A 15,625-nucleotide genomic window follows, 5' to 3' on the forward strand; every position below is an offset into this window, starting at 1 on the left:
CGTGCGACATTAGGTTTTGTTTTTATCTTATTTTATTTTCAAAACGTGGGAAAGGATATTTGCTGAACGCCATTCGATGAAAATTAGTGTTGAGCTACAGAAGACTGAAAACGACTGCTATAAAGCATATAATATGTCGAAAGTATGTTGAAAGAATTATTATATTTATTATTATTGCTGAGGCGTCGAGCTGGCAGAATCGTTAGCACGCCGGACGGAATGTTTAGAGGCATTTAGTCCGTCTTCACGTTCTGAGTCCAAATTCTGCCAAGGTCGACTTTGCTTTTCACTCTTTCGGGGTTGATAAATTAAGTACCATTGAAGCACTAGGGTCGATGTAATCGACTAGTGCCCCCGCCACAAATTTCAGAATTTTTGCCTTTAGTAAAATATTATTATCATTATTATTATTATTATTAGTAGTAGTAGTGTATTAGTATTATTAGCTTTGAAATATGAGAAGCCGTTTTTACTTTCGGGACAAATGTTATGTGACAAACTTATTGACGCTGGGTTGAAAATCATAGCGGAAAATTTTCCTGAAATTCCAATACAACCAACCATTTTTTCTCACACGGAATTTCTAACATACAGACCACACCGCATACTGTTCATTCATCACATCAAGAACAATTATTTTGTTTTGTTGACCAATTTTTCCGGAGATGTTTATGTTTATGACAGTTTGAACTTACCAGTACCACAGGTACTAACCAATACAGATAACAATGTTGTACTCGCTACAAACAAACATAATTCCTACAGTTCAACAAGTTCATATTACTCATCCCCAAGTTGGCGCATGTGATTGTGGTCCTTTTGCCCTAGCGCACACATTTGAACTGGTCATTGAAAACTCTCCAGAAAAGTTTTTATTTGATCAGTCAAAAACGCGAGCACATTTAAGATTTTGCCTCGAAAACAATAAATTTGTTCCTTTCCCGTAAGTAAAGGTTTTTCAAATGCCTACAAAAACCACAGAAATCACCCACTTTCTATCACCACTCAGAAATGGATTACTCCTTGAAAGACGACTAAAAATTATGACTTCTCACATGAACATTCAGAACAATTTTTATCACCCAATAGGTTCCATGTTTTAAGTGAAGATATTCGAGCAAAGCCCAAAAGGTAGTCCGGAATTTAATGAAAGTAAGACTGAAAAACATTTTCCCAAGAAAATCCATCACACTAGAGAAAAAGTCGGTCATAAATTTATCTAAACTAAAACTTTCACCAGACGATGTTTGTTTTGGAGCTCGGACTAAGTTTCTGCCTAAGCACTAAGCATTTCGACAAGAATGAACTAGCTTAAGGGCTATTTCAGTTTGTCCGCCGTCACAAGCTGAAGGAATATTTTTTTGAAAAAATAAAAACGAGGAGTCAGAAAACTCTATACTTACTGAAAATAAAAATGACGATGATCGAATCTGGCATAATTGGAGTGAAAAGAATCCCAATTGATATCCAGATAAAGTTCGGGATGGACGTTCACAAGCACTACTGGAATTTTTTTAACCTTGTCAGACACGTATTAGGGAAAGCTTTAAAACAAGTGGAAAGAAGACCTGGAATAACCTCACAAATTCCCAGCGTTACGCAATCTGCCGTCTAGCTAATAATGGTTCTATTGTTATTAAAATGGCAGATAAGAGAGGCGCTATTGTAATTATGGACAAAAGTGAGTATATTTCGGCTTGTGAAGAAGTTTTAAGTGACAAAACGTCATATGAAGAATTACCTGTCGATTCAAACCCCAAACGTTGCGCTCGTATATGCAAGAATATTTCTAGTGGTTAGGGTGTTGTACTTACGATCGCAAGGTCGTGGTTTTGATTCCTACACCGATCGATGCATTGTACTAGAGAGAATGAAGAGAAAAAACGAATGAGGAGGCCTTGCAGAAGACAAGGGACAAAAATGGGAGGAGCCCTCACCTCAGGAGGTTGTTGACGGCGAAGACAACAGAATAAAAGACGTGATACAGTAGACATTATCTGTATGTTATAAATCACGGAAAACCAGATAGAGCTGAAATATAGAACTTCCGTAATTGTCACATCAAGGATATTGCCTAAACGTATTAAGCATGGAAGACGAATCAGAGTCAAAATACAAAAGTTCCGTGATTAACACATCTGGAATTTTGCCGAGTAGTGTTTAATCACGGAAAACCAATTAGAAATGAAATGCTGAAGTTCAAATGATAGACACTTAGCAAAAAATATTAACACAATATTATTATTACATGCTGAAGCAGGATTATCCTGAAAACGTGGAACGGAGGTGTCTATAAGAGTGCATACATATATTTGTGTCAAATGTTACAAGCGTAGGAGCACGAGCAACTTTAGAATTTTAGTGCCCTGTGGTAAGAAAACATTACCGTCTCTCCCTGGTCCTAGCATTCACAGCACAAAAGCATCAACAACAGCAGCTGTAATTCTTGAAGCGGCATCAGCACAACACCAATAACGATCCGGCCAGTTCACTGCCTTTCTGTTATAGGCACAAGGCCTGAATTCTTTTGTTGGGAGAGCCTAGACAATTAAATCGAACTCAGTGCTCAACTAGTGCTTACTTCATTGATCCTGAAAGACGAAAAGCAAAGTCGACCTCGGCGGAATTGAACTCAGAACGCAAAGACGAATGAAATGCCGCTAAGCATTTTTCCCAACATGCTGAGGACTCTGCCAGCCCGCCGTCTTAATAATAATAATAATAATAATAATAATAATAATAATAATAATAATAATAATAGTCGAGGTAACAACCAAAAGAGGTATCTTCCAAGGAGACTCTTGTTCACCTCTGTTATTTGTTATAGCCTCGATCCCACCGTCTGTCGTCATACGTAAAGTCAACGCGCACTATGAGCTCAGAAAAAACTGACCTCATCTCAACCAACTTCTCTTCATGGATGATTTATAACTATTTGCAAAAACAGAGCCTGAAATGGAGAGCCTGGCTGAGACTGTACAAATGTGCAGCAAGGATATAGGGATAGAATTCGGTATCTCGAAGTGTACGGTGCTTACTTTGAAGCGGAGGAAAAGAGTAAATTGTAGGGGCACAGAATTGCCAAACAGAGAAAGAATGGTAGACCCAGATGATGATAGGTACAGGTACTTTAGGATCCTGGAGCTGGACAATATCTTGCATAAAGAAATGAAAGACAAGGTCATCCCTGCATATTTCAAGCGCCTTAAACTTCTCTTGAAATCAAAACTCAACTCAAGGAACCTTGTGACTGCCATCAACATATGGGCGGTTGCTGCAGTCCGCTATAGTGCACCCATCCTGAAATGGACACAAGCGGAGACTAACCAACTCGATCGCACTACCCGAAAGGCAATAACAGTGTTTGGTGCCCTCCACCCTAAGGCGAATGTACACAGGCTCTACATGAAGAGGGGTAAAGGTGGACGTGGGCTGATTAGCGTATGGAAATGTATCAGCAGTGAAAGAAGAAACATAGCAGAATATTTAGTAAACAGCAAACAAGACCCGATACAGTATGCTGTTAATGCAGAAGGATTTAACAAAAATGGACTTGAGAGTGCTCATGAATTCCGATCGAGAACAGCCAACGAGAGAGAAGAAACCCTGTTCCGCATGGAATTACATGGTCATGTATTGGTTTCCACCGGGAAACCAATAATTTAAAGGACCAAGAAGCATCATGGAGGTGGCTTAATAAAGGTGACCTAAAAAAGAATACTGAAAGCCTAATCATCGCTGCCCAGGACCAAGCATTGAATACCAATTCAGTGAATAAGAATACATACCACTCAAGTACAACAGACCTCTGCAGAATGTGTGGGAAGAGGGTCGAAAGCATAACTCAGATTGTTAGTGCTTGTGAAAGTTTTACGCAGAAAGAGTACAAGCGTAGTCACGACAAGGTAGCCCAAAACCTCCACTGCCTGCTATGCCGTAAATATGGATATGAGGTTACGGGTGATTGGTACTAACATACGCCGGACGAAAATTCTAACTGGGCCCCACCTGCGAGGTCATGCGCTGTTTATCTTGATACGAGATCACCATGTCATGCACATATGGTTGTGATGCATGTGCCTGGTGTACCCTTATCAGACGGGTTGTCAGGATGGGTATAATGGGCTTCGTATATTTTACCCCAGTGTCACTTTGATGGCATGCACTGCTCTCTCACTCAATAATAATAATAATAATAATAATAATAATAATAATATTAATAACAATAATAATAATAATAATAATCAACACTTGGGCGTTCTCATTCCGTTTTTTGGATATATATATATATATAATTAGAAAATGGAGGATAATATGCTGAACCCAACTACTTGCAGACGGTGTATCCCGTTGAATTCATTAATTTAATTCATAGCAAAAGTGACAAAGAAATGCCTATTATGCATAAATGAAATCTTTTTCCTAATTAGGACCAGAATCCCGATTATTAATAGTTTGAAGGAAGAAACGTTTCATGCCTTCACAGAATTGGATGTACTTTCTCTAAATTTAAGTAGAACTCAGGTCTAGATACCGCGCATGCTTTAAATAATACATATTTAAGTTAACCACTATTCTTATGCTAGGTTATGGCATATGTAATGCTGTTATCTACATACATAGATCTAATATAAGAAAATACCTGGTACTAGGACACCGCTTTTCGCTAGCGATAACTAATTATGATCTGCTGACATTGGGATGGCTAACACTTGATACTTAAGTGAACATATATGTGGGTACGTAGATGTGCATGTGTATGTATGTATATATATATGTATATATATATATATATATATATATATATATATATATATATATATATATATATATATATATATATGTGTGTGTGTGTGTGTGTGTGTGTGTGTGTGTGTGTGTGTGTGTGTATGTATGTATGTGTATATATATGTATATTTGTGTATGTGTGTGTGTGTATGTATATGTGTGTGTATATATGTGTGTGTGGGTGTGTATATATATATAGCTACAGAAATTAGGAGGTAAACCTAGCTTGATATTAACATATAGGCAGGAAGACATACACTAGAAAATGGGTAGCACTGCAGGCACGGCCCCTCTATCAAAACTAATAGAAGTGGCTATGCGTATAGCCATGTGTGTATGTGTGTGCACATGTAGATGTACCTACATGTTGTTGTCGTTGGTATTGTTCTTGTTGCCGTTGGTCTTCTATTACTAGAGATACTCCTCCTGTATGTATGCACATGCATATCTATTTGCTTGTGAGTGCATACGTGGATGTATGTACGTGCATGTGGGTGTGTGGATGTGGATATCTATATGGATGTATGTATATGTATATGTGTATGTATATATATGTGTATATATATATGTGTATATATGTGTATGTATATGTGTGGGTATAGGTATATGTGTGTGTGTATGCAGGTATAAGTATGTGTGCGTGTGTGTACATCTATTTGTGTGTGTGTGTGTGTGTGTGTATTTATGTATGTGTATATGTATAGGGGAGTATGTAGGTAGGTATGTAGTTGTGTACATACGGATGTAATGATAGTTGGCCACACAGTTGTGTATGTATGAATAAGTATGGGTATATGTGAGGGGACATAATGTGTATAAGGATGTATATCTGGATATGTATAGATGAGAATGTATTTATCCTCATTGTTACTGTTGTGACTATAGAATTAAGAGATGTGTGGCTGCGCGCATACATATGTATATACATACACGCACGCATGAGCGTGAGTACGGGGGGGGGGTATACATAGCTCGCGCGTGTGTGTGTGGGGGGGCGCAGGCAGGCTAGCATCTTGACCGGCCACTGGCTATCCAACCGTAGGTAAGCGTAGGCAGTTTAAAACAATAGTTGCCCAATTGGAAGGAGGAAGTTAACGGTAGTAATTAACCCTCCCCCATTAGCAGCAGAATGGTAGAGCCGTTGGAAGAGGCAACAGGATATCTTACACCGCTAAGTTTGAAAGTTTGGCATATTATTGTTGTTGTTGTTGTTGTTGTCACCATCATCGTCACCATCACTGTTATTGCTACTAGAACATTAATAACTTGTATAAAATGATCTTCTACATGGAACCTTCCAATATATACAGAAATGACACACACACACTCAACAAAACTTCCTTTCTAAAAAACACTTACAGCTTTCTAGATACGGCTAATAGAGCTGATGCCACAGACAACGTATGTGGTGGAATGTTTGCTTATAAAAACTAGTATATGCACACATGAGAGTAAGGGGACATCCGAGTAAGGCTGTGCACACGAACCCACACATATAGATGTGCATTGGAGTGCCTATAGCGACCTATCTATAGTGTTTGTAGGCTTTTTGGGTGCCTTGTATTTTTAAGGGTTTTTTTTTACATATATCTTTTTTATATTTTTGCATGTCCCACATGCTATACCTTCATTTATGTATTCTTTATTATTATTTTTTTTTTCCTGCTGTACCCTTATTTTTTATTTTTATTTTTATTTTTATTTATATTTTGATTTCAATTTTATTTTTATTTTTATTTCTATCTTATTTTTGCTGTTGTTTTTCTTCTGGTCTCTACCACACCTCTGTTTTTACCTCTTGCTCTACATTTGTATGTAACCCTTTGTGAATCTCTGAAGAGGCCTAGAGGTTCGGGCATGTAACCCCATTTCAAAATGTCATCCGATAATCACTCCGGAAAGGAATATTTGGATAGAATGGGGCTTGCTAAAACTAGGCCGAAACAGCTGTAAGATTAAACTTCTGTTCATCCTCTAATTCCTTATGTACTTTGTACCTCTATATGTAAACCATGTTGGCAAAATAACATAGTCTGCCATGGACACCTGTGCTTTGGTTCTTTCTTTCTTTTTCTTTTCTTCCTTTCTTTGTCACTTTTGCTATGAATTAAATTAATGAATTCAACGGGATACACCGTCTGCAAGTAGTTGGGTTCAGCATATTATCCTCCATTTTCTAATTGTTACACAAATTTTTGGTAAAACCTCCACTTTTACCCGCTCCCATTGATTGCACCTAGGATAGCACTAGTGTAGCAATAATTGGGTACCCTCCCAGCAGTATACTGGATAGATACTATCCCTTAGTGGGTTGAACCCCCAACCCCTAACTCTCTCACGTTATATATATATATATATATATATATATATACGACGGGCTTCTTTCAATTTCCGTCTACCAAATTCACTCACACGGCTTTGGTCTGCCCGAGGCAATAGTAGAAGACACTTGCCCAAGGTGCTATGTTGTGGGACTGAACTCGGAACCATGTGGTTGGGAAGCAAGCTTCTTACCACACAGCCATGCCTAACTTAATATAAAAACAACCATTAATGTGTGTATGTGTGTGCATGCGGGGTATGTGTGTGCGTGTGTGAGTGGGGTATATGTGTGTGTGGGGGGTATATATGTGTGTGTGTATGTGCGTGCGTGTGAGGTATATGTGTGTGTGTGCGTGTGGGGTATATGTGTGTGTGTGGGTATATATGTGTGTGTGTGGGGTATATGTGTGTGTAGTATGTGCGTGTGGGGTATATGTGCTTGTGTGGGGGGGATATAAATGTCTGTGTGTGTGGTGGGGGTATGTGTGTGTGTGTGTATGTGTGTGTGTGTGTGAAGATGCTTAGTTGTGAGGGTGCTGCACTCAAGATCATAACATCGTGGTTTCGATTCTCGCGTGTCGTGCGTTGAGTTCTTGTGCAAATCATTTCACTTTCCGCTGATAATGAGTGCCGTGATCTCGGCCAGTTATACACCATAGACCTGTCTGCCTTGCCAGCGGGATATCATCATTTGACAGGTACAACAATGTGAGTAAGTGCATTGTGAGCAGTGATGTATAACAACATCTAATGGCCGTCAGATCGATCGGTAATATATATGTGCGTGCGTGTGTGTATGTATGTCTTGTGTGTATGTGTGTGTCCTTAAGTAATAGATAAAAAAAAAATGAAAGGGGGAGTTGTGATGTAAGCATACATTTATAGCTGACAAGGCTAATGATCTAAAGAGAGCCAAAAAAAAAAAAAACGAAATAGAAAAAATGCTGAGTGCAGTATATAACCTGTGTCGCAACATCATAAACTAGTCTTTCAAATGTTTATTTATAAATGCTGCATTTGCATACAGTTTAATGAGGCAGTTGGTTGTATGTTTGTAGTCCACCTTGTACTAACAAGTATTATTGAATTAATATCCTTTTGTCAAGAGTTCTCTGCGTTTTTCTGTTGATGATAATGATGACAACTATTATATTTGATGCAAGGCTGTAAATTGCGAAGAAAGAAATACTATTGATAGAATTGACGAAGAGTGGCTGTGTGGTAAGTAGCTTGCTTACCGGAGGAGAGGGATCCTCACCTGTACCAAGTACCCTGATTGGCCTTCGCAGGTGGCTAGGGAGGTCGTGTGGGAAAATGATTTGTACAGGGTGATGGATTCCTTCCCCAAGGACGCATTCCGGTACTTGCTGAAATGGCCCGATGCAGAATCATCGAAGTGCTTGAGTGAAGCATTGAGTGCCTCATATTGGAAGGGCTTGTGGCTCAGAAAAAGAAAAGTGTAAGAGGCAAGTGCCTCAGTTCTAAGACATAATGAAATTGTAAAGTAAGAGGTTTATAGCCTCAATTTGTAAATTTGTGTAATTTATAAAAGAACAATGATTTAGAGAAGCAGAGTTCAGCGGGCGGCTTCTGTCTTCTCCCATTAATATCATCATATTCATCATTCATCTCATCTCATTAATGTGCTAGTCCAGCCCGCAGCTACTCATCTTTGTACTGCCCTCGTGGCAAATTGAAATGAAATAAAGTAGCTTGCTTACCAACCACATGGTCCCGGGTTCAGTCACACTGCATGGCACCTTGGGCAAGTGTCTTCTACTATAGCCTCGGGCCGACTAAAGCCTTGTGAGTGGATTTGGTAGACGGAAACTGAAAGAAGCCCGTCGTATATATGTATATATATGTATGTGTATGTGAGTGTATGTGTTTGCCCCCCCCCCAACATCGCTTGACAACCGATGCTGGTGTGTTTACGTCCCCGTAACTTAGCGGTTCGGCAAAAGATAGAATAAGTACTAGGCTTACAAAGAATAAGTCCTGGGGTCGATTTGCTCGACTAAAGGCGGTGCTCCAGCATGGCCGCAGTCAAATGACTGAAACAAGTAAAAGAGAGAGTAAAGAGTGTATATATATATATATATATATATATATATATATATATATATATATATATATATATATATATATACATAATATCCTATATATACATAATATCCTATGATATAACAATAGCCGTGTGGGAAAAGCTTGCTTTCCAACCACATGGCTCCAAGTTCAGTCCCACTGCGTAGCACCTTGGGCAAGTGTCTTCTGCTATAGCCTCGGGCCGACCAGTTTTGTGAATGGATTTGGAAGATGGAAATTGAAAGAAGAGCGTCATATTTATATATATATATATATATATTTGTGTGTTTGTGTTTGTACCACTCACAACCATCATTGCCACCACCGCTTAACAACCGGTGTTGGTGTATTTGCCCCCCCCCCCCCCATAACTTAGCCGTTCGGCAAAAAATGTCGATAAAATAAGTACCAGGCTGAGAAAAAAAAAAAAGAAGCACAGAAATTGATTCATTCATTCGATTAAAAATTCAAGGCAGTGCTCCAGTATGGCCGCAGTCTAATGACTGAAACAGGAGAAAATAAAAAATAAAAGATATCGTTAAGGGTACACGTGTCTGTGGAGTGCTCAGCCACTTGCACGTTAATTTCACGAGCAGGCTGTTCCGTTGATCGGATCAACTGGAACCCTCGACGTCGTAAGCAAAAAACAAACAAAAAACATACAATACACACATACATATGTACGTATGTGTGTATACAGTTATGTACATACATACATACGTATGTATGGTTGCTATGGAAAGTATGGTAAAGGCGGAACCGATTAGGGAAAAGCGGCTGGAATGGATGCATAATACTGTAGCGCACAAATATTACTGTGTGTGTGTATGTATGTATGTTTTACAAGATTCCTGATGTGAAATCGTATATTGAAACAGCTGTTGTTATTTAGGGATGGTCATATTTTGGGTCAATTAACTACACGTACTGTAAACTCGATCTTCACTTTAGCTTAATTATTAATTATTCTTATCTTGGTGTCCTTTGTCTGAAATCTTTCATCACACATTCTGTGTCCTGATCAGCGACTCTCCATCTCAGGAAACACGTGGAATGAAGAGTTGCTGAAGAGGTCACTGTATATGTGATGAAGGTTACCAGATAAAGGACACTAAGATACGAATGATAATGAAACTGAAATGAATAACACATATATAGTGCGTGGGGTTAATTGGCAACAAATATGACCATCCCCAAATATAACAATACGCGATATGTATGCACTTATTTAGTGGTTTTAGTAATTGTGACGTTTTGGTGCCTACTTTCCAACTTTCTTCCCTGTCGCAGACACTCAGCTACAAATGTCACTTTTTCTACTCTGTATGATTATACAGTGGAGGCGCAATGGCCCAGTGGTTAGGGCAGCGGACTCGCGGTCATAGGATCGCGGTTTCGAATCCCAGACCGGGCGTTGTGAGTGTTTATTGAGCGAAAACACCTAAAGCTCCACGAGGCTCCGGCAGGAGATGGTGGCGAACCCTGCTGTAATCTTTCACCACAACTTTCTCTCACTCTTTCTTCCTGTTTCTGTTGTGCCTGTAATTCAAAGGGTCAGCCTTGTCACGCTGAATTTCCTCGAGAACCAAGTTAAGGGTGCACGTGTCTGTGGAGTGCTCAGCCACTTGCACGTTAATTTCACGAGCAGGCTGTTCCGTTGATCGGATCAACTGGAATCCTCGACGTCGTAAGCGACGGAGTGCCAACAACAACAATGATTATACGTTGTAATTTGTGGTCGTAATATCTGAAGTGAATTCAAATGAAAAATACTGCCACGGCTCACGATCATAATGTCGTGGAATCAATATTTGGACTGGACTGAACTGCAAGTTGTGTCCTTGAGCAAGTTACATCATTTCACATTATTCCATCCAGCTGAAAATGAGTATCAGCCGTGAACATCAACTGCAACTGTCACTCCCACATCCTACCATATCCTGGATGTGCAGGTGCGTCAGAAGACGAGAAAATATCTACGTCTGCTCGCGCAACATACAGGCACCTAAAACAATTAGCGAAAGCATGGTACATGTTACTAAGTTACACGGCTGGCTCTTCAGTTATTTCCTTGACTACAGTATGACGAACAGTAAAGTCGGACGATATTCTTTTTTCTATCAGGTCATCCCATAAGTTCTGTCCGATTTTACCTTTTTAAAAACTGAATGAAATTTAATAGTTTTTTAGAATGTCTAATGGAATTAAAAATTATTTTTATGCATTTGAGTACATTTAAATTAATTAAATATTATTTTACAGAATAATAGAATTAAAATTTATTTGAGTAAAACCCTTTCTAACATGGAAGTATCCAAAGAGCATTTAAGGCACATAATGCTTTATGAGTACAAAAAAGGAAACTCTGCAGCCAAAGCGACTCGAAACATACACTCAGTTTATGGGAAAGAATGCTTGAATGAAAGAACTTGCAGAAGATGGTTTGCAAAATTCAGAAGTGGAGATTTCAGCCTTGAAGATGAAGATCGATCAGGACATCCAGTTGAGTTTGATGATAAGCTCATTGAGGTAATACTTGAAGAAAATCCTGCATTATCAGTTGAAGAATTGGCAATAAAGCTTAGTTCAAACTATACAACTGTTCATCGTCATCTTCAACAACTTGGAAAATGGGTGCCTCATGAATTGTCCGAAAGCAACTGCAAATCCCGAGTTGACATCTGCTCTTCTCTCCATTCTCGCGAACTCATTTCACCCTTTTTGGATAGACTTGTGACTGGTGACGAAAAATGGCTCTTCTATCGAAATGTTAAACGTCGTAAACAGAGGCTTGGTAAAAGGGAAAAAGCTCAACCACAACCGAGAAGGGAACTCCATGGGAAAAAGGTTCTTCTCTCTATCTGGTGTAGTAGTAGTAGTAGTAGTAGTTGTAGTAGTCAGTGCCGTCTTAAGACATGAGCACACCGGACTGTTACACAGGGGCCTCACAAGGCTTAGGGTCCCAACTCTGATCATTGTATGCTGTGGTTTACTGTCAATAACTAAATATAGGTTTTAATGCATTGATTTTCCAGGGGCTTATAATGCAGCTAAGATGGCCCTGGTAGCAGCAGCGGCAGCAACAGCAGCCATAGTATTAATAGTAGTCGTTGCTGTTCTTGTTTTAGTAGTTGTTTAACACCAGGTTAACAGTGCTAGATTACGCAAGTAGCAGCATGCTATGAGCTCCGAATTTTCCGGGCTCCAGCTATGTTTTATGCTATGATACTACACTGTCGTCAATATTCGCGACCGATTAAGGCGGCGAACTGGCAGAATCGTTAGCCCGTCGGGCGAAATGCTTAGCGGTATTTCGTCTGCTGCTACGATCTAAGTTCGAATTCCGCCGAGGTCCAATGCACATTTAAATCAAATTATTGAAAGCCATTAAGTCCGATTCCGTGATTCTGCATGTGTTGTATTACTTTAGTACTTTACTACTTTACTATATTCAACATTTATGGACGACTGGTTATTCATGGTCCATCCAATACAAAACGTACTTCCGACATCCAGTGCATTTTAAACTAAATTACAATCTGAAGGACGACACTAAACGAAGAGCTTTCATTTTTGCTAGATGCTTATTAATAACCTTTGTCATTCTATTTCTCTATTTCGTAAACTGATCTTATAATTGAGCTTAATTATTCTTTCTCCAATAAATAAGGTCAGTTGAACGAATCGATTTTATACTAATACGTTATAGACACCATAACTGTTAGCAATCAAATCAGGATGTTTAAACAGGTGTGAACATTTTATTGTGCGCAGTTTCTATTTTAATCTTATGCCATTAAGAAGCAAAACTACAGCACAATTAACAAATTAAAATTAATATATTCACATCTTCAACAATAGGCCACAAAAACAAATGTCCACTGTACTAAGTGTGGTGTAACAGGATAGAATATTTAAACAGCGTGTTTTAGTGGTTTAAAAGAACAATGTTATGCATTGTAACATATGTTTTTTTTTTGTTTAGTGTTTTTTTTTAGTTTTGGTATAATGCAAAATTAGGATCTTCTGAGGATAGCTCTACCCATTCAAATTGACCGCATATTTTGTCGTGTCTATGCAATCATCTTTCATAGTTGGCCTTCAACAAATCTGAAATTTTCCCATTAGTTTTAGGTGAAACTAGACTACCCGTGACCCGTTGGATCAGTGACAGTTATAAAACATTGAAGCTGATTTCAGCATTGCATTGAAATGAAAGTTAATCAGAACATAAAGACAGACGAAATACCGCTAAGCATTTCGCCCGGCGTGCTAACGTTTCTTATTTCTTTACTGCCCACAAGGGGCTACACACAGAGGGGACAAACAAGGACAGACAAACGGATTAAGTCGATTATATCGACCCTGTGCGTAACTGGTACTAATTTGATCGACCCCGAAAGGATGAAAGGCAAAGTCGACCTCGGCGGAATTTGAACTCAGAACGTAGCGCCAGACGAAATACCGCTAAGCATTTCGCCCGGCGTGCTAACGGTTCTGCCAGCTCGCCGCCTTAATGGGAGAAAAATATTGAGAAAACATCAATACATGTGAGAGCGAAAACTGAGGGTGGTTTGGGATGTACTGAAAACAACAGCTAAATCTCTCTTGAATCGTAAACCTTTTCCTCATGGTTTTTAAGTTAAAAATACAATTGGCCAAAATCGGTCCAGAGTGAGATGGGGAAGAATTTCAAAAATTTTCAAAACTTTATTTCATAAAAAGATGTCCCCCATCATTTCGAAGACTGTGGTGAAATTAAAAAAAAAATGGGGAAAATTCCTATCAAAACGGAGTTCCAACTTCCTGATCCGAAACTCCGCTTTTTGAAACTCCTCTCCCCGGCCCTCGGAAAATTTTTCCCCACAAATTTCTTTATGCCGTTTGAAAGGTATATACATAAAATTTCATCAAAAGAAATCCATGTTCCTGAAAGTTATGAGGGAAAAAATTCGGATCGTGTGAATTTTCCGAAACTCCTCTCACCACCTCCTCGGAAAAAAATTCTTTCCAATAAATCCCTATATACTCTGGATCCACAGTGTCTAAGCGGTAATTGTTGAAAATTTCGTTAAAAAGTATTCATTTCTCTGGAAGTACGAGGCAACAAAGTCGGTGGGGTATACATCTGTAGCTCTGCCAACAAGACTATCCAGACGTTCACAGTAAAGGGTAATAAGGCCAGATTCCACTGCTGAAATTTGTAGAAACAACCCCCTTCCCCCAAAACTGCGTATCTTGGGATTCCATGGTCCGATTTACGCAAAAGTTGTTTTATTCCGTTTGTATTCACATTTGAGGGTGCTTTACTCTCATAGTATTTTCCCATTATGCGCCGGTTTAGCTATATTAAATTACAGACAAGATCGCAAGCTAGCAAGCAATCTCAGGAATATTCGTAGCCACTTTAACATGGTTGTCCGTTCGAGCGGACTCTAGTCAAATTTTTTAACACCAAGAGGACATCTCCTCTAGGGATTAAAAAATCGCAGTAGAGTCCGCTCGAACGGACAGCCATGTAAAAGTAGCTACGAATATTACTTGTCAGTACAACTACTGCGTTGATCTCTTAGAGAGATTTTAGAATTAAATTAGTAGAGTATATATAAAAAAAGAATTAGTAGTAAATAGATAATAAATAGTAAGACCCTTTCATATGTTTCAATTAATCACAACCCACTAATGCTAGCTGATCTCTATACATTTTTCAAAAGTTTCTACTTGAGCTCTAGGACTCTTAAGTTTGGTTATCCAGTTTCGATTGTGCATAAGTTGTTGGCACTCCGTCGCTTACGACGTCGAGGGTCCAGTTGATCCGATCAACGGAACAGCCTGCTCGTGAAATTAACGTGCAAGTAGCTGAGCACTCCACAGACACGTGTACCCTTAACGTAGTTCTCGGGGATATTCAGCGTGACACAGTGTGACAAGGCTGACCCTTTGAATTACAGGCACAACAGAAACAGGAAGTAAGAGTGAGAGAAAGTTGTGGTGAAAGAGTACAGCAGGGTTCGCCACCACCCCCTGCCGGAGCCTCGTGGAGTTTTTGGTGTTTTCGCTCAATAAATACTCACAACGCCCGGTCTGGGAATCGAAACCGCGATCCTATGACCGCGAATCAGCTGCCCTAACCACTGGGTCATTGCGCCTCCTGTGCATAAGTAACCGATAACATAATTTCAGTCGAACCGGACAGCGGTCCGTTGCAAGACTGAAGAAAAGAGAACAAATCAATGAAGTCAATCTCAGTATTTGACTGGTGCTTTATTTTATCGACCCTGAAGGAATGAGATAAAGGTAAAGTTGACATCGGCGGGATTTGAACTCAGAACGTAAAGAGCCGGAAGAAACGCTGTTAAGCATTTTATCTTACGTGCGAACGACTCTGCCATCTCGCCGCCTTGGTGTGTATACGAAGGAGTGCTGAAAA

Source organism: Octopus bimaculoides, chromosome 1 (assembly GCF_046866305.1).
Source record: "Octopus bimaculoides isolate indiv1 chromosome 1, ASM4686630v1, whole genome shotgun sequence".
Taxonomy (NCBI): Eukaryota; Metazoa; Mollusca; class Cephalopoda; order Octopoda; family Octopodidae; genus Octopus; species Octopus bimaculoides.